The following is a 20,962-nucleotide window of genomic DNA, read 5'->3' on the forward strand; positions in this document are numbered from 1 at the left end:
TAGAAATAAAGATCCGTATGTCAGCGTTCGCAGTCCCCGTTAGCCATAGTGTTGCTCGTGAAAATGATTTCACGTAGGGAAGAATGGGACAAAGTATCGAGCACATGGAAAATATAGAAATACAAAATAAACTGTATTTTTCTCTCCTCAGCTGTTTTTGATTCTCTCTTGCACTCTGTTTCTGTAAAAATGGCATCTTTCCTCCCGTGGGAAGGTGCTACCTGGCGTGGCATGACCATTTCCCTTGAGTTCTCCCTAGGACCTTTATGTATGCGGGGAGAAGGATGGAATTATGAACGGTGATTTTAGACATACTAACACTCCTGAGCTGAAATAAACTGCTTTGTAATTTTTTTTTGTTGTGTTTTGCTTGGGGCTTTATTTGAATCTCTTGCTCTGGTAAAACCGGTATGTGCACACCTGTGTTTTCTTTGGAAGTGACAAAATTTTCCTTTCCTCAGTCCTTTCAGTGGCTTAAGGAAAAGTTTAAAACCACCTGTTTGCAGAATAGCTGCTTTTGCCGTTGTGTTGTCTCTGTCATTGATGGAAGGAACTATATGTTCTATTTGGGGAATGGTAGTGATTTTTTGTTTTCCCCCAGACTTCATACATCGGTTTGAAAACTCCATTTTAGTGATAAGAGCCGAAGTATATTATATGCACATCTCTGATTAATTTACTTGTGGTTTCTTTTGTGGATAGTTTACTTTTTCATATTGATCAGTATGACCTGTTTAACCCAATATTTATTCATGTGTGCACAGGGTAAAAGCTCCTTGACTTAGGTCATTGTCCTTTTTTGGTCCTTGTTATTTGACTTTACCAAAACTCCCCCTGCCCCCCTTTGTTAAACTAAGTGAAACAGTAAGCTTTCTGACAGCATTCAGGCAGTCCTGGTGTTCTGATTTCAGAGATAAGAATGTCAGAGGGCAGGTGGCTTTTGGCTTTTGAATTTCTTTATCTGTATCTCTTTTGCAATTGTCCATGAAATTAGCTCTTAACCACATTACACTCAGGAAAACGATACCAGTGGAAACATTAATGACCAGTTTAATTTCATACGTTGTTTCAAATAAGACCATTTAAGAAGGCCAAACCATTTACTCACTTCAGTGTAACCTTTGTCCTCCTGATATTTCTCATAATATAGAATAGTGATATTCAGACTTTTTCAGCTTTTATGTAGTTCATATATGCAACAGACTTTAATCTGTAACATTTCATCACACATAGCACTCTTCTTTTCCCTCAAAGTAATACCCATGATTCATGAGCTAGAATGCCATGAAAGAGCATGAAATTGCTCATTAAAATGTAATGCAGTGAGGAAAAATGTATTAAGTCTAGAGGAACACATCCAAGCATAGATGTCTCAGTTGATCCTATTGACTCACCAATGTTCATTTTTTTAAGAATCAGAATGAATTCTGAAAGTTCAGTTTTCTGTCAACTTTGAATGCATACGTTGGGTTTGCCTTTTTTGAATGAATTTATTAAAACAATTGTCTAGAGATTGATCTGCTTGTGACCATTGCCTTAGTCTCATACATGGAGAAGCACATAACCTTTCAAAAAATTATCAGTATGAAACAGAGTATGTGTTCAGTTGATAAATGTGAAAAGAACAGAAGGTGTTGGTTACAACTCACCATAATAGTAATTTAATTTTCCCTCTAAACCACCTACAGAACCTCACGTTTCAGTGAAGCCGCCAAAAAATATCTTTGTTTCTGAGGGAAAAAAGAGATATACAGAGTTGTTTTGTGTGCTAACTCTATTATTTCTAGCCTCATTCCAGTATCACATCTGGATTTGAAGGGTTTGGAGAGTGAAAAACATACGGTTTTCCACCTGGGCTGGAAGATAGGCACAGTAAGGATGCATTCGTAGGTATCGGATAGTAGGCAATAGAACCTAGCTCATATACTCAAAAATTGTTTTCAGAGTAATGGTAGAAGTTGTATGAGAAGTCAAGCTTTTTTCTAAACACACTGATGTGGTTCAGAGCCTAGGATCTGGAGCAGACTGCCTGGGATTGAGGTCTAGTTGCATCCATTTTTAGACAGGTGACTTTAAGTTACCTAGCTTCTCCCAGTCCTATTTGCATAATCTGCTATGTAAGGAGAAATAATCACAGACAGGATAATGAAGAAATGTCACAAGTTCACATCTAACTTGTTTTATAACAAAACATGTTAAAAATAAAAATATAGAAAAACTATCTTAGAAAAATCACTGCCTATAAATAACTACTATTTTAAGTTCATTAATGGTAGCTATAGAGTTTTAAAAGTTATTTTACTTTGTGGGCTTGCTTTTTGAATACAGCTGAATTTTGTCAAAAATGACTTTTGAGTACAGATTTTCCTGGGAAGATTTCAAAAAAGGTGAATATCAGACATTGATCACTTTCTCTGACTTCAGCAGTACCTTTACAATACTTCATTTAGTTTGAATTGACAATTGATCTAATGTCAATATGTGCATTTTTAAAAACAAAGTTAAGAATGATTTTTTTTAAGAGTTTCCTTTTGTTCAATGTCTTGTTCCCCTCCACTGACATGGATAATTGAGAATTTACTGTGAGTATAGCTAAAGGAAAATATAGGCAGCTACAGTGAGCTTTTAATTAACTCTTTGAATGTTAGTGATTCTGGTAAATATTTATAGTCGGACTAAATTGCTGCCTACCACTCTACTGCTTCCACAATCCCAAGTCAAGATCTATTCTTAGAATTATCAGTTAATGACTCTTAAGGGGTTATAAACTCATTTCAGAGTTTATACCCTGAATAAAAAAAAAGAAGGATTTCAGTGCAATGTCCACAAAATCATAATGTATTTAGAGTCAAATAGAAATGGTTTCTGAGTTTCTGATACTATGACTTCTGTTCATTTGAGAAGATAATTGAGAATTTTCTGTGTTTATTAGTTAAGAAAATAAGATAATAAAATAATGGCTTTGGAAAATGGGGGTATAATGGAAACAACTTGGAGAAAGTAAATTTCAAGGAGCATTTTGAAAAAGACTTATGGATTGGTAGAGATGGCAAAAGATATATCAGAATGCCCTTTCTCTTAACTGCTTTTGCTCTTGGGGAGGGAGGAGGGTCATGGATCCAAATGAAAGAATAGGATTCAATTCTGCAGCAGCTTTGGGTTATTTATTTATTTATTTGAACTTAGATGTTTTTTATCCAGTCCATTCTTGTCTCCTTCCTTTTATTGATCGGCACCACGAATCTCAGGGAACACTAGGCTTGCCAAGGCTTTTAAAGCATTAAAAAAACTCTTTAAAAAACAATTTGTTTTGTGAGTTTGGGTTGTTAAAAATATACTTGTCTTCCCTGTTTTAAGCTGTCCCATGGACAGTACTTAATTTTATTTTTAAGTGTTTCTAGGGGGAGGGATTAGCTCAAGTGTTAGAGCACATGCTTAGCATGCATGAGATCCTGGGTTCAATCCCCAGTACCTCCATCAGAAAAACCACCACGTACAACAAAACTAATAATAAATAGACCTAATGATCTTTTCCTCCCAAACAATAACAAATACTTTCTCCTTTCTCAGGACATTAGCTGGGCAGTGGAAATGTGTCTGATTATGTGATTTGGAAAGTTACTCCAAATTTGGAGAGTTATTCTAATAATAGCTCCTTGTAGTTTTAAGGTGCAATACACATTTCTAAGCGTGAGCTTATATATATGTCATTACAGTTTTATAAGCATGGTCATATATATATACACTAACATATATATATATATTTCATTACAGTTTTTTAATTCTACCTCTTACACATTAATTCAGATGGCCGGTTTCAGTAGTGTAATTAAAAACTGAGATTAATGACTAATGATGAATCCATCACTAGGGAGATTTTTAGATTGGATCTGCTTAATCTTAATCATAGCAGATAGTGTTGACTGATTGCTTAATTGTAAAAATGTGCTGAAATTCAGTAGCCTCCTTTCTTACATTCTAGGAGGAACATCCAGTTTTGGAAAGCTCTACATTTACAGTAAAGAATTAACAATAATGCCAAAAAGATCTCTAGTCAGAATGCTGGGAAAATTGGATGATTATTGAGCAATCATGTCTTTCCTTAACTATTTGAATATAGCATTTTACCAAACTCAGTGTATAAACAGGCAACACACGAGCTAAAAAACAGACCTTCCAGCAAGGTAACCATGTGTGGTCACTGTGGGAGAATTCTAATAATTAGCATAAAGTTAAATCACAAAATTAGAAACACTAAAGTTAAAGATAATGAGCCTGAAACAAAATTGTCATGAAATAATGTGACAGAAAATATAAGAGATTTGTTATAGTCTCGGCTTCACTGTGGCTAAAGAGATTGAGAAGCAGAATTGGCCAATTGCTTTTCTGCCTCTTAGCTAAATGGACACAATGACAAGTCTTAGCAAGAAGTCTTCAGTCCTTAAAACTGTAAGGAAAATTCTGTGTCATTTATATCCTGCCTTAATTAAAAAATATTCATAAGTCATTCTAAGATAATAAATTTATCTACAGTCAGGATTTTGATTTTCAGATGTGACATGTTTGCCTTCTGGACTTCAATTTGCTCTTATCCTCCGTATCTAGACAGAAGGTGGTTTTTGGCCTCAAACTTCAATAATGTGGGTGTTCAGAGATATCCTGGAGCCAATTATACCACTGATAACTCTTAATAGGATTATGGCTTTCTTGTGGCTTATAATTATTACTCCTTCCATTGCTTGTAATTAAAATGTTATACTGGTAGATAAGAAACATCTGTATTTAACTCAACATGTAACTTTTTTTTTTAGACTCTTCACCACGGTTATCTATATATTGATATATAGGAACATAGTACTTTTGTATAGAATTGTTACTTTTGTATTTCACAAAATCAAGCTTCATTTCATTGTTAGTTTAAAAAACAACAACAGCAACACTGTATTAAAACAGACCTGGGTTCAAATTCTGGCTCTGTTACGTTTTTATTTGTGTGATTGAGGTCACATTGTTTCCTGGACTGTCATTTCTTCCTCTGTCAGTTGGATTTAATCTTAATTTATTGAATGCCACAACTATAAGGGTTAATTGGAGTCATGTATATATGTAACACCTCAGACAGCATCTGTCAGTTAAAATGTATGCTTTTTAAATGGTAGTAGTTATTGTAAATACTGTGATTGCGTGTATCATGTGTGTTATGTAAATGTCATTTGGCTGGAATATTGTTCAACTGCAAGAATTAACTAGTGGTATCAAAGGCTGTTAAAACATGTGAAGAAAGGGAGAGTTAATGAAGTTAAAAAAATGAGGGAGGCCCATTATAGATTCAAAAATGTTGCAGATATGACTTATGAGAAAATTTCTGAATTCTTTTTGCCAGTATTACCAATGAGATGGGGAGTTTTTGAAATTCAGGTCCACATAAAGAGACCTTCTCCAGTTTGCTTTTTATTTTTATTAAAAAAATATTTTTAATACCCACTCTACTGCCAACCCTCTAGTGTAAACTGTGGGAGATTCAAAGGAAGTATGTGGCACAGGCTTTGTCTACACAGGATTATCCACATCTAATACACTGGGGAGTAAGATTCAAACCCTAGGTTGACTGCCCTTCTACCCTCAACCCTTACTGTTCTATTTCAGTGTACATGTGGATTGATTCTTTGGTGCTTTTCTGAGTGTTTTTGTGACTAAATCCGTCCCAAAGCATTGGTGAAAATTATTTCTTGGCATTTTCAATGATATTTAGAAGGGATTTGGTGTGATCCTTTCCTGAAAAGAAATCCCTACACAATTATTTTTCAAAAAAAAAAATGTGCTCAATTCCATCTCTCTTTATATAAACTGGGCTAAGCTTATAGATTCTCTGGACGAGGATATTAGCTTCAAAGAAAGTTTTTTTTTCTGGACTTCTAAACATCTCTGTACACACTGTATTTGTATTTATAACGTGTTTAGCTCCATGGAAGGAGGGTGTTGGAGACCACCCTATTTTGCACCAGGAAAAGGTGAAGTGTGCCCTTTCTGAAAGATGACTCAATAATAAACTTTTTATACCAGGTTATAATAATTAATTTCTTTGAGGATTTCAGCTTGGTTGTGTAACAGCATTCTCACTGTCCTCTACCTCTATCATAATAATTAAAGAGACGATCTGTGTCTCTACCTCCCAGGTGCTTGGAAATTGATATTGTGAGTGCTTATGAATGTCCCCTTGAGGCACTCCCGACTAGGCCACTTTGAAGAAAAATCTCTTCATCAATAATGAAGCCCCGAGGGCCACTTCTCAGGGGACCCACACAAAATTACACGTCAGCTCCAGGCCTGATTTATGCAGATGGTGCTCATGGATGAAGCCGGACTGTACTTCCTCCTCCCCCAATGTTTTATTACCTACCGCACTCTGCTGACCCTCCCCACTCCCGTCCCTACTTTCATTTCTCTCCCCAAATTTCTTCCTCCAATGTTCTCCATGTTTTATCCACTCAAAATTGACTCATGGAAGTAGATCCATTCGTTTAATCTTTGTGAAATCCTTTGAATGGTATTAAAAATTGACTATGGCCAATTAGCCAGTAAGATTAATTAAAGGCCACATGAAAATCTTCAGTGAAACAGTAGAAGGTGTGTATTTTATATGTTAATATGTATTTACTATATGTCAATTAAAATAACTGTCCTGGGATAGGGGACAATCCTGGGTGTATTTTCTCTGTATGAGTCAGATCCCTTGCTCTCTGACCTTCTGGAAATCATTTAACCAGTGTGAAGAATTTGCTGATTCCTCAGTTTGCTATTGATCTGTCTTTTAAGGATGGTTTATAATAAAATATGGCAATAGTGAAGTTGTTTGGAAATGTGACCTGCTGAGTGATCATGTTAAGGAAATGCAAGGTGGTGGTGTCATAGCTACTCTGTTGTACATGCTAGGTAGGATCAAGTGCACCATTCATAGCAAGTGTATGGACTTGATATATTTATTCACCTGATTTTTAAACTTTATTCATGCTTGCCTGCTTCCTTTTCTTTTTTTAATCAAATGAATGAGTTAAGTCTAAATCTCTCTTGAGCTCACAGAAAAAGTCCGATCATTCTGTGTGTGGCTAGAGTTGTGTGAGAGTGATCTGGAATTAATAAATTCATATTTTTGTGTGTCTATAGGATGATACTATCTTTAACTAGTAATTAATACTAGCTATTCTCAAAAGGATGTGGGACTCTACGTCAGTTTCTCCAGTGTGCTTTTTCATTGGTAGCTGTCAGTGGAAACTAGTGTACAAATGGTGAAGTCCTCAGACCCACAGGAAACTCAGGTTACCTTTCTCTGACTGCCTGCACCACAGTGTCCTCAAAGTTTTGGGGATCTCCTTCCAGATTTTCTTCTATGGCAAATATTGGGAAACTTGTGTAAAACGTTAGAAATTCTCTGTACTTTAAAGAAGAAAGTCATTCAGTTCCCTTCACGGATGCTTAGAATTAAAGATAACAACTTTCACAGCAAAATACTCTTTGGGCGGCTATTTTCATTAAAATTTTTTTCATTTCTTTAATTTTTAAATAATTTTTCATGATCATTATGGAAGATTTAAGTTATAAAAAAGAAAAAAAGGAAAAAAAGATCCCAAACATACAGTTACACCATCCAGACCAGTCATGCTGATAATGACTTAGTAATTTTCTTTTCTATACATGAGATTTTTTTCTAAATAGTTTAATCCGTACTTGTCTTTTTCTGCCTGATTTATTTCATAATATCCATCCATGTTGTTGCAAATGGCAAAATTTCATTCTTTGTTATGGCTGAGTAGTATTCCATTGTATATGTACACTACATCTTCTTTATCCATTCATCTGTTGGTGGACACTTAGCATGCTTCCATATCTTAGCTATTGTAAATAATGCTACTGTGAACGTTGGGGTGCTTGTGTTTTTTCAAATTAGTGTTTTCGTTTTCTTCAGATACACACCCAGGAGTGGAATTACTAGATTATATGGTAATTCCGTTTCTAGTTTTTTAAGGGAACTGCACAGTTTTCCACAATGGCTGCACCAATTTATATTCCTGTCAATAGTGTACAAGTGTTTCCTTTTCTCCACATTATTGCCTGTATTTGCTATTTGTGATCTTTTTGATGATAGACATTCTGGCAGGTGTAAGGTGATACCTCATTGTGGTTTTGTTTTGCATTACTCTGATAATTAGCGATGTTGAACATCTTTTCATGTGCCATCTGTGTGTCTTTGGAAAAATGTCTGTTTAAGTCTCCTGCCTATTTTTATTCAGTTGTTTATTTGATGTTGAATTGTATGAACTGTTTATATATTGTGGACATTAATCCCTTATTGATCATACCATTTGCAAATATTTTCTCCTATTCAGGAGGCAACTGAAGCCTATTCTGGGGGCATACACACTGGCGGTCGCCATTTTTGGGAGTTCCCTCCACCACGGGGACACTGGTGCTGACAGGCACCATTCTGGAGTCCTCCCTGTAACTTACTAGCCTCAGGACCCAGCCCTGCCAGCACCCTCCAGCCTGTAGGCTCCAATACTGGGATGCCTCCGGCCAGGCAAATAGCTGGGCCGGGCACAGCCCCACCCAGCAGCAAGTAGGCTGCCTTAAGACCCCCTGAACCCACAGGCACCCCTTGATGTGACCCTGTCCGCGAGACCTGGGGCCGCTGGGGCCTTGCAACCAGAGACTCTGGGACCCAGCTCCTCCTGACAGTGTGCAGGTACCAGTCGCAGAAACCCCTGGGCTCCAGCCCCACCAACCGGTGGGTGTACATTAGCTCCCAGTCAACTGCAGCCTGCAGCCTGCCCTGACAAGACCCAGCCTGTCCCCTGGCAAAGCAGTTCTAGCCCTGGGACCCACTGGGCCCTGATTCCTTCCACCAGCAGGCCCATATCAGCTCTGAAACACCTTGGGCGCCTCAGCCCACCACTCCAGTTTCCAGCTCCACTCACCAGCGGACCAATACAAGCCTTAGGATACCTGAAACCCTGCAGTCCGTGTGTCAGGAACCAACCCCACCCACCAGTGGGCTAACACCAGCCTTGGGATCCCCAGGGCCCTTCAGCCAGAGCCCCGGGGACCTGGCTCTGCCCACCAGTGAGCCAGCACTAACCCGGGACCCCATGGCCCTGGCCCCACCTAGCAGTGTCTGACACCAGCCCCAGGCTTCACCAACCCCAGCCCCACTCACCAACGGGCCACATCAGCTCTGAGATATCTTGGGCTCCTCAGCCAGTTGCCCTGGTTTCCAGCTTCACTCACCAGCAGGCCGACACCAGATCCAGGAATCATAGCCCTGTTGCCGCGGACCCCAGAACCTGGCTCTGTCCACCAGTGAGCCAGCACTAGCCCTGGGACCCCCAGCCCCCAGGGTTCTGCAGCCAGCTGCCTTGTAACTTGGCCCCACCAATCAGTGGCCAGCAACCAAGCAGACTGAGGGCCGGCTACCCACAGCCTGCCACCACAAGAGTGCCCATGCAGCCCACATGGGGGGCACCCCTAGAACATACAGTTCTAGTGACCAGAGGGCAGTGCACTGCTGGGGCTCAGGGGACAACTCCTGCAAAAGGCCACTTCTCCAAGGTCAGGAAGTGTAACCAACCTACTAGATATTTAGAAATAAAAACATCAAGTTAGAATTCAGAACCACCAAACCAGCTTTACAAGAAATGTTAAACGGACTTCTCTAAGGGAAAAAGAAACGGTCACTTAGAAACATGGATATTACGAAAGGAAAAGGCTCATTGGTAAAGGTGCGTATACAGTGAAGGTAGTAAGTCAGCCAGGTACAAAGCTAGTAGGAAGGTTAAAAGAAAAAAGTAGTTGAATCATCTGGATCTGCAATAAGAAGTTCAGGGATACAGCGAACAAAAGATATAAAATACAATGTCAAAAATAGGAGTGAGGGGTTGGGAGTAAAAGTGCAGGGTTTTTAAAATGCATTTAAAATTAAAGATTAGTAACTTGAAACAATCATGTGTATATATGGATTGCTATATATAAGCCTCCTGGTAACTATAAACCAAAAATCTATAATACGTACCTACACACAAAAAAGAGAAAGGAATCATATACAACTTTATGTTTGCTTTTTTATTGTATCAGAAGTATTTCCCTATAGTCTTAGTAACTTTTTAAATAGTTTTAAAGAGCGGCATGAGAGTCCCTGGGAGTAGAGATACCAAAGTTTATTCACACCTACCCTTTTATCATTGGACATTTGTTTTTAGCAGTAATTATTAAAAATAATGCTTCAACAAATCTCAGCTTGTAATCTTTTTTTAAGATTTTTTATTGAGTTACAGTCATTTTACAATTGTGTGTCAAATTCCAGTGTAGAGCACAATTTTTAGTTATACATGAACACACATGTATTCATTGTCACATTTTTTTCACTGTGAGCTACCACAGAATCTTGTATTTCCCTGTGCTTTACAGTATATTCATCTTGAATGAATACATGCAACGCCAGCTGCTCACGTATCCCAACACGTGAGCAAGGATGGAGCTTTGATATTGTACCTCCACCCCTGAAATCAGCCCGACGAACCAGATTCTCAAAGGATCCTGTCACCTTAGGTTTTTACATTAGAAGTCTGAGTGGTTGTGTATGTGTGTGTGTGTGTGTGTGCACGCACAAGCTCATGGGTGTTTGTAGTTTTCCTTTTTCTTTTCCTCAGGGTACTTGGGAAGAGGAAAGGGGAAGTAAACTGAAACTACTTTTGACTCATCAGTTTTCTCACAGTGACAAATTTAATAAAGCAAAACTTTCTTTTTGTCTTAGGTATATTAACCAAAATAACTTTTGATTCATTCTTCATTTTAAAGTTAAAATGTACTTACAACCTGAACTCTGCATATTGGTATGCTTAATTAAACCTCTATTTTTTTTTGGAAATGATAAAACCTTTTGAAGAAGAAAATTCTTATATGGTTTAGGAAAACTGGCCATCATTCCTCCACCTGAAGACTAGACAGTAATAAACAAAGCCTTAAAATATTTTTTGCACATGTTTAAGACCACATTATCATTAAAAGATTCTAGAAGAGAAATTATCAACTGCAGGTATGACTGTTTTAAGGATTTGAAATATTTTTGAGTGGTACAAATTCATAGAGCTGCTATCAGTGTATGAACATGTATGACCTGATACCTTTTTAATGTTAGTGATTTTTAAATTTTTATATAAACAATTAGGTGAAAACTGTCTGATTGGTTTAATTTGCATTTTTTTGAATATTGTAAAGTTTGAACATTGTTCCACATTTTAAAATAGTTGAGATTTTCTTTTAAACAAATTATGTTAACATAATTTTAATGTAAGAGTAAAACAAGAGAAAAACAGACATAAGAAGTACAAGTAAGAAGAGTAGAAATAGCATAGATTTTAAGAAAATTACATGTTAATGAAGTATGAAATCGGAACAAAACTAGTGCTATTTTGGAAACATACCACCCACTAAAACTACCCTCAGATAAATTCAAAAACAGCAATCGACCAGTCAATTTAATCTATTAAAATGTTTATTGATAGTGGGTAATGGATCACTATTATTTCTTTTAGTTGTAATGAAAGGCTAGCATGGATTGGTGGTTAAGAGACGAGACTCTGGGACTGGAGTGCTAGTGTCCATACCCGTGCTCTGCCCCTCACTGGTTTCTGACCTTAGCAGGTAACCTTCTGTCTCAGTCTCTTCTTGTGGGGGCAGTAATAGTACCTATATTGTAAGATTATTGGATGCTTGAAAGAAGTACTACATATTCAACACTACGTTTTTTAAATGGTTCTAACACATAGCAGCTGTGCAATTAATGTCAGCTATTAAAATATTAATAATGGCCACCAATTATTGTTTTGACTCTAATGGGCATTCTACCTCTTTGAAAATGTATTGTTTTGATGTTTTAAGGACATAGAAATTTACTGTAAATTGTTCATTTAAAATATTTGTTAATTTCTTACTATGTGCTAGACACTAGTTTAGATTTTAGAAACACACCTGCCAACAAGACTAAAAAGTTTCTGCTCTCAATAAAATTGCATTAATAGTAGAGGAATAATAGTAAAAAAAATTAAATATCTTGTAATTTTAGATAGTATAATGAGTTTCAGTAAAAGTAAACTAGAATAAAATGATGCAGAATGACTGGTGTGTCCTTTCTGTGTGGCAGTCAGGGGAGACTTCCTTTAGGGAGGTAACGTTAAACTCAAACCTGAAAGACCAGAAGAAATCTACCATGGCTTTTGAATAAAAAAAAAAAGCTAATCAAAGTGGAGGGTTGTACTTAATTTGAGGAGCAAAAAGAAGTAACCAGTGTGGGGGAGATACAAGTGTTATATGTAATGGCATTAAGTTTGAAATTCCCATTTGATACTAAAGCAAAGCTGTTGAATAGGCAGCTGGAAATAAGCATCGGAGATCAGTGAAGAAGTCATAGCTGGAGATGAATGTTGAAGAATTGTGGAGTTAAGGCCACTTAGAGACAGTGGAGCTGGGCAAGGGGCTGAGTAACCTCTGGTCTCACAGAAACAAACGGAAAAGGAAGTTCTCTTTATTGCTTTTGAGAAGGTAAGATGAGGGCATGTAGATTCATTTTGTTAACATGGAGAAATTGTGAGCTTGGAGAAATAGCTAGCTTGGAGGAAGGAGCCCAGTAAGAATGGGTTGAGATGAGAATAGGATATAAGGAAGTGAGACAATGATGCTAGGAAACACTGGGGACAATTTTGTTCTAAGAAGGAACACAGAAATAGGGAAGTAGCTTGAAGGGGAAAATGGAGCGTCTACCATGTTAACGGAAGCGACTCAGTAGGAAGAGGCACCAGTGTTGAAGTACATAGAGGGGTAATTACCTGCATAGAAGGTTGCTTTTGGTGAGAGGGAGTAGGATTGAGAGGGTGAGCTCTAGAGTAGAATGAAAGGCAGACAGGTGGTATATTGGGTGGTGGGAAGATAAGGGAGTTCCTGTCTGATGGCTTTTATTTTCTCAGTGAGAGTACGAGGCAAGATCATCAACTGAAGGCAAGAGAAAAATTGAATACAATTTGAAAAACAGATGAAAGTAGGAATAGATTTTTCTGAGAAGTGGGAGAATGAAAATAAGAAGAAAGTACAGTAAGATTGTTCGGAAGTGTTTATTTTCCATTTGAAATGTATCAGGATTTAGCATGAGCACCGTGAATGTAATTGTGGGTTCTCCAGCAGGTTTTGGCTGCCTGGGTTCAGACAGAGTAGTTAAAGGGCTTCATTGGGTTGATGTTTGCCTGGGCAGTAGAGTTGGTGCAAGCAATGGGAAGGGGATTAAATGTGTGAAGATGAGGGAAGTCAAAATCCCAGGGAAGGTTGGGTAGTGAGGATACCAGGGTGTGCTCAATAAAGTCAGTGAATGTTTGTCAGGTAGAAGAGTATAGGAGGTAAAGATTCAAGTGGTGTGTTTGAAATACAGCTTTTGGAGATGGTGCAGTAATTAATAACAAAGTTAAGGGAGGTGGTGGCTGAGGTGTGTGGTCTGGAACAAAAAAAAAATATTGGTGGGGAGTTTGTTGAGTCAGTGGCAGATGCTGGATGATCCAGGTGGCTGTCGAAGTCACTGGGACTGCTGAAAAAAATGGAGGGTAGAGACAGAGAATGCGATGTAAAATTCTCTCTGAGATCGGGCAGAGGGTGATGTGGTGTGATCAAGGGATTGGGAGATACAGGAGCACAGAGTTTTAAGGTGTAGAACACGGAGGAAACATGATGTGAAGATCCATGAGACAAGACGGCCGTGTGACTGCAGAGGTGGAGACCGAGGGATGCTTCTCCAAGCCACAGGATGCAGAGGATTGCCTGCACACACAGCCTCCAAGAGGCAACCTGCAGGTTTCCGAGGAAATACGGCCTGGCTGACACTTTAATTTCAGACGGGTAGTCTTCAGAACTATGAGGCAATAAATTCCTGCTGCTTTAAGCCACCCAGTTTGTGGCAGTTTTTCTATGGCAGCCCTAGCAAATGAATACAGATTTTAGTATGAATTGCAGACAAGCTGGGATATTTGTGGAAGGAAGGATGGGAAGGAGGGGTGATACTTTGAAAGTAGAGATAATGAGGCTAGGGATGTCTAACGTTTGTAAGAGAGAAGGTTTTTATTGAATACAAATTCATAACTTAAGGAAGTAATTAGAGTTAAATATAATAGTATATCTTAAAGAGTCCTAAATATGTTATTAAAGTCCTATTTTTGCCACTCTTTAGCTTTGTCAAATTAAGCTCATTTTCCTGTCTGTGAAATGGAGACCACAATCCTTGTCTTGTCTACCTCATAGTGTTATTGATTGGAGCAAGTGAATTAAGAAGAAATGCAACTATAATCTGGTATTGTCGTGAAGGTTTTTAACTTACAGACACGTACAGCCCTTGGATGAGGGGGAAATACGTTTATGATCAGATGTGATAATGAACCGAGTAGGAAAGTTCTAAAATCTCCACTAAAATTAAGTGTCTGCTATAGCCTACGCCCTACATAGAATACTACGTGGCAACTGGCTGAAACGGTGAAGGCATCTCCCCTAAATGGTTTTATGGTACCAGAACGGAATTTGAGGCAAATTCACAAATAACGACAAATCAAGACAGAAAGTGAAAAAGGGCTTGAGGGTGATGGTTCAGAATTATGGTGTTAGCATTAAAGTATGCATATTGTACATTCACATTCACTCAGCTTAACCATGGAGCTATCATTATTTGATTTAATATTCCTTTACAGTGACTTACTATCACTTAGAATACTGTTATTTTCATTTTATTTAATAAGTGATAAATTCATGTAAGTCTTGTTACAGTCTCCTCCCACCTTGATTTGAATCTCCTATAATTGAAGGGCCAAAAAATGACGTAGGTGTCTGTTTCCAGGGGCAGGTAGAGTAGGGCTGTCCTGGCTGAAGGGGGTCAGGTATAAAAGGTGTAAATGCAGGAGCGGGCAGAGTTAGTGTAGAGGCCAGATGTGGGTCTGTGCTCCCACAGCATTTTTTTTTCCCTCCTACCTTACTTACAAACATGTTTCCAGCCTTGCAAAGATTTATCAGTTTCAGAAATGATGAAGCCAAGGGCATAGAAAGGTTAAGTGGTTTGACTAAAGTCAGCAAAGACCTGGAAACTAAAACCTATGAATATGAGCCCAGTTTTATGTTGTTCTTTATTCAGACATTAAAATACATGACATGAAAATGAGGAATCAAAGAAGTACAGGAGTGGGAAGTCCTTCCATCGTTACCTCATATTTTTTTTTTGCACTGTATGCAGTCACAAAATTTCTCAATCAGACGTTTTATATTCAGTTCTTCAAGGAGTCCTTCACATGTGTAAATGAAGCGACGTATGAATGGCTTCTAATCCACCGGCCAGATGGTTGCAGTGGAGGGAGCTGGTGAGGTTTCATCACTCATTTCTCAACATGGTGTTAACCGATCAGTTCTGCCCTTTGTCCAGCTACTTTGACCTCTGACAAGACACATACTTTATTTGTTGGAGAAATTAGGAAAAAGAAATAGGCAAGGTGGACTGCAAGACTGGAATTGGTTTTGGGATTTATACATATATATGTGTATGTTTCTGCACATTTAGACATATGTTATAAAACTTTGATTCACTGGACCCCTTGACTGAAGGACATTTTTTTCCATTCTGCTTTATAACAAAAATGATGTCACTGTCAAGACAGTCACTTCATATTTGAGCATTAGAAAAAAGTCATTACAAGGGCATGATCTGCGGTTAATTCATATTAGCCTAACCATTGCCTCTTTTGCATCTTTAGTCTTGTACGTACAATTTTGAATTAATTATGCTACTACAGTGGCAAATACTTAGACGTGCATATTGTGTAATTATAATTTGCTCTGCGGTGTTCAAAACAAAGCAATTTGTCTAGGTCTCAGTTAATCTGAAAATGAAATAAATCAGAAATCTATGTAATTTTTTTGTTTCTCAATTTTAAAATAGTATATACCTCCATCAAAACCTATGGTTTAAAAATAAATATGACACTTGTGTTCGATAACTTTTATTCTTTGAGAAAACTCTTCTGGGGAAATTAACATTAGCTGGTTTAGCAAGTTCTCAGTGCCATTTAATACCTATGGAAACTATTTGGGGTTAACATGGAACTTTGATTTCTTTCCATTAATATTAAGATATTGTCACTGAAATCATTACCTTGCTGCCCAGTGAATCCTGATAATCTCTGAATTATCCCATTGTTTTAATAATGGCATCTTTATTTTTATTAGTGTAACAAATGCACAAAGTAAAAATAAAAATAATAAAAGCCTTTGAAGAAATCATTGGTGCTCTTTACTATTCCTCCCAGTGGCATGATGGTAGATAATTAATTCTGAATCGGGAGAGGGGCATGGGGAGCATGGCAGCCACGATTTGTGATGTTTGTTTTTTACCAAGAGGTAAATGAATCCTCCGGGGAAGATTTTAAACCCTGAAAACATGAAGTTGGGAAAAAAGACTGCCTGTGGGCTCTGCAGTGCCCCCTGGAGCCGGGTCCAGCAAACCGCGGCTTCTCTGCACCGTCTCCATCTTCTCCCGTCTCCTTTTCTAGAGGCAACGCTTTGAACTGTTTCTGTTTTTAATTCATCCTCTAATGTGGGTCCAACTCCTATTCATCTGTCACACTTCTGTCTTATTCCTTTCTGTCTTTGGCTATTTGCCTAGCAGTTTTGGAAAAGTATACTTTTTTAAAAGGCCACCTAAATTTCAAGTTAAGATTTGGAACACTAAATATTTGAATCTCTGGGTTCCTCTAGTATAGTTGAAACTGCTTTAAGTTACCAAATAATGGGCTAACGAGTGGAAAATATGAATTGTAAGATAGTACCAAGAAAAGTTTTCCAGGGAATAATTTAAAATAGATATTATTGATCCTAAACATGTTGCTATGTTAATTAATTTAATAACCAAAGGATATTCCTGCCACCTGGCTCATGTTAGATATTGCTTTGCTGGACTAATATTTTTTGCCTATTTCAAGATTCAGGTTATGGCAGAAGCTCTACCTTGGGATTGATTCATGAATTGTGAGAAACATCTTTTTATATATATTTAAAAGTTATTGAATGTTTCATCCAGTTACATTACCTGCATTTCTAGGAGGTTAAATTTCATTTTAATTCAAACTTTCTTACTTTTTGCAATAAAAATTATTATGTTCAATGTAAAAAAGTAAGGCGAATAAGTTTGTCCTTTTTTTTTTAAGATTCCACATATGAGTGGTATCATATAGTATTTTTCTTTCTCTTTCTGGCTGGCTTCACTTAGAATGACAATCTCCAGATCCATTCATGTTGCTGCAAATGGCATTATTTTATTATTTTTTATGGCTGAGTAGTATCCCATTGTATGAGTATACCGCAACTTCTTTACAAAACAGAAACAGACTCACAGATACAGAAAACAAATTTATGGTTACCAGGGACAGAAGAGGGTGGGGAGGGATAAATTGGGAGTTTGATATTTGCAGATACTGATATGTATAAAATAGATAAACAACAAGTCCATACTGTACATAGCACAGGGAACTAAATTCAATATCTTATAATATAGTGAAAAATAATATGAAAATGAATATATGTGTGTTCAGGTATGACTGAAGCATTGTGCTGTACAGCAGAAATTGACAAAACATTGTAAACTGCCTACACTTTATAATAAAGAATGCATAGATACAAAAAAAGTAAAACAATCAGAGATACTACATTCTTTGTGAAATTGTTAAACGAATTGTTTCTAGTTTTTTAAGTTTTTATTTCACTTCCCAGTAGATACTACAAAAGATGTGTGAACTATCTAGGTTTTTGTTTCCTTAAATCTTAGCAAGTGTGTAAATAATACTAATGTTTCTCACAATCAATTTGTTACATAATTATGTGGCAACCTTGTTAATTTCCATCACAGAGCCCTACCTTAAGTCGTTCTCTTCTGTGCCAATACAGTAACTTTAATTGCAGGTTAATATCTGTCATTTTTGAGGAAAGTGTTTATACCTTTGAATAAACTTAAGTGCCAGGAAGGCTTATACAAAGTATGTGGACCTGTATGGTGATGGGAAGTGCCTTTTATCAAACACCTGGAAGTTGTTACTGTTATTCAGATTGAAATGGAGAATAATAGCTGATTGTTTCCTCATGGTATGCCCCGTTTGAGAAAAGTCTTAAAAGGTAAATAGTCTGGTTAGTATGCTCTTTTACAAAACATTCTATGAATACAATAATAAATCTCACTAGAAGCTGAATTCCACTAATTTGATAAAATTATTATTCATTACATAGCGATGTTAACTCTGCTTAAAATTTATTTCCAGTATGAATCTGTAACATGACAGCTAAAGTGTAAGAAGCTTTGTATTGAAAGTGACAGTGATAATTTGCTCATCTTGAGATGAAAAGTATTTCATGGCAATGGAAAACTTTTAATGCTTGAAGAATCATTTAAAATATGGGGATCACGTAATCTTTCCTGTGGAAGTACAAGAAATCTAGTTTTATCCGATCAGTCTGAAGCACTGAACTTCTGACCTGTTATGCCTCTCTCTGGTCTTACTATTTATACATCTCTTGATTCTTGCTCTGTTTCTACTTATATATATGGCTTACAGTCAGAAGTAGGGTCAGGCAATATAGAGTAGTGGATAACTCAAAATACTTGGTAGCTTCTTTGTAGTAATATTTTTATATGAATATGGTGATGTAATGGAGTCAGGAGACTTGGTCTTAATCTTGACTGCCTTTAACGTGGGTTGTGCTATCACCTCGCTAAGTAAGGTCCTCTGTAGATGGGGACGTCCCTTATGGCTCTAACAGTCTAAGCAGATGCAACGGAATTCATCGCGAGCCTCCTTTGTATTGTATCTATGCAGGGTGCTGAAGATGCTGAGGTGAGTGTTAGCCAGTCATTATAGTCAGTGAGCTCAGCTCTCGTTGGGCAGACAGGCACACAAGCAGACATTTTTTCAACAGTGTGGATTTCAATTGGAATACACGATCTAATAATGTCTGTAAAAAGTTTATAAATTGAAAGTGTTAAGCATATAATTTCTGTTATAATGGAAGTAGTGTTGCTTGGCATTTCTGAGTTGTAAACTGTATTTTTGGTACCAGAGCATCTGTGATTTCTTTACAATTAAGGAAACATCTTAGCTTTTCAGATAAGATGTCTGGACTTATTTCAAATCCAACAATTGAAAGGCACTGGTAACACGCTGTATTTCACTGTCAATTTCTGGGGTTTTTTTAGCCTATGTGTCACTTGCAAGATGACACCAATACTCAAGTGATGTGCCAAAAAGAATTGATCATTTTTTCCTGAGCCAATCCTCTATGTCAGCTTTTATTTTCTGTGGTTACCCTTCCCCTCATAATCACAAATTGTTGACATGGGAAATACATTTATTTTTCTATCTCTTCACAACCTTTATTCATTATCAACAACTCCTGCCAGAGTTTCCTTAACAATATTTTTAAGATTTGCCTCTTTCTTCTCATTTAACCCAAAACAGGTAATAAGTGTGTACCAGGTAGTTTGTTAGATGCTGTGGCTAACAGATGGTAGATTTTTAAGTCTGACTTACCGTGACTTGTTTACATTCTCATATGTCCTAATGCAAAACTTATTTCATTATTGACAATGAATATACAGCAATCCTTGGGCTACATACATTAAAAATAAATATGAAGCTAATATTATTCCTGCCCACAGAGGAAGTACAGAATAGCGATTGACAGTATAGAATCTGAAGCCAATACACTTGGCTTACTTTTTGGGCAAGTTACTCGGCCTCCTCGTAATCTTGCCTCATCTAGATACTGGCAGTGATAATAGTGATGGCATCATAGGATGGTTATGATGATCAACTTAAAGAACACTTAGAAAGGTGCCTGGGGTACTAGAAATCCTGGTTCATCATCAGTTATGATAAACGGTCATCCATTGCAAGCACAGTAGACAAAAATCTAAGTTTTTTTTTCAAATAAGAAACATAAAAGTTTTGAGAAAAAAGAATTAAACTGTCTTCTTGTTTGAACTATACATTAGGCTGAGAACAAATCCTGAAATTAAATCAGAAAATACTCATGGAGTGTATCTTGGGAGCACAGACGTGTATAATCTACCACTGCCTGGTAAACTGGGTTTAACACAGCTTGGTTGGGAACTCAGCTGAAAGGGTGGAAGTGTGCAAAGGATGGTTATGGAACGTTTCCAGAAAACAATTTATGCAGGAACATTGGGTAAATTGTTATTCACATCATCATGCCATATTGTGAAAAATTCATGTCAGTTAAAATGGAGAAACCTATTAGCAGTCAATCAGTGGAGATTAAAAAGAATCTTTTTTCTTTTTCTGTGCTGGCACAACAATATTTCCATTGATCATTTTCTGAAATGAGTGATTTTTGGTTTAGGACTTTTGACATGGTGATGGATTTCAAGAAAAATACTAACTTATGCTGATGTGATTTACCGCTTGTCTTTTAAGTACATAAGCCAAGTGCTTTCATTTTGATGTTTATATATAATCTGGCGCTGAATATTTTATTTGTTGATGGAACTATCAGTTCTTCCCACACCTAGGTGGCCACCAGAATCACCTTGGGTGCTGTAAGAACCAGTTTATGAGGCATATTATAGAAAAAAATTTATAAAAGTGGCTTAAACAAGATAGTAATTTATTTCGTCCTCATGAAAAGAAGTCTGGAGAAATGTTTTATGGGGCTTGTAGCACCTTTTTCTCCTCTACAGGTTTATTTGTGTCTTTATACTCTGATATCCTCAAATCCACCTCATTGTTCACTTGGAACTCTAGAGGGAAGGAGGGAGGGGAAATAAGGATGCGCTCTCCCTTTAATGAGACTTCCCCAAAGACCCACACTTCTAAATGCATCCTACTGACTTGCA

General features: G+C 37.3%; 1 protein-coding gene across 3 annotated transcripts in view; it reads left to right on the forward strand.

Annotated features, from left to right (window-relative positions):
• The window catches only part of DPYD (dihydropyrimidine dehydrogenase), a 722,107-nt gene that overhangs the window by 602 nt on the left and 700,543 nt on the right, over window positions 1–20,962 (forward strand). The window lies entirely within an intron of this gene.

Source organism: Vicugna pacos, chromosome 9, assembly GCF_048564905.1.
Source record: "Vicugna pacos chromosome 9, VicPac4, whole genome shotgun sequence".
NCBI lineage: Eukaryota > Metazoa > Chordata > Mammalia > Artiodactyla > Camelidae > Vicugna > Vicugna pacos.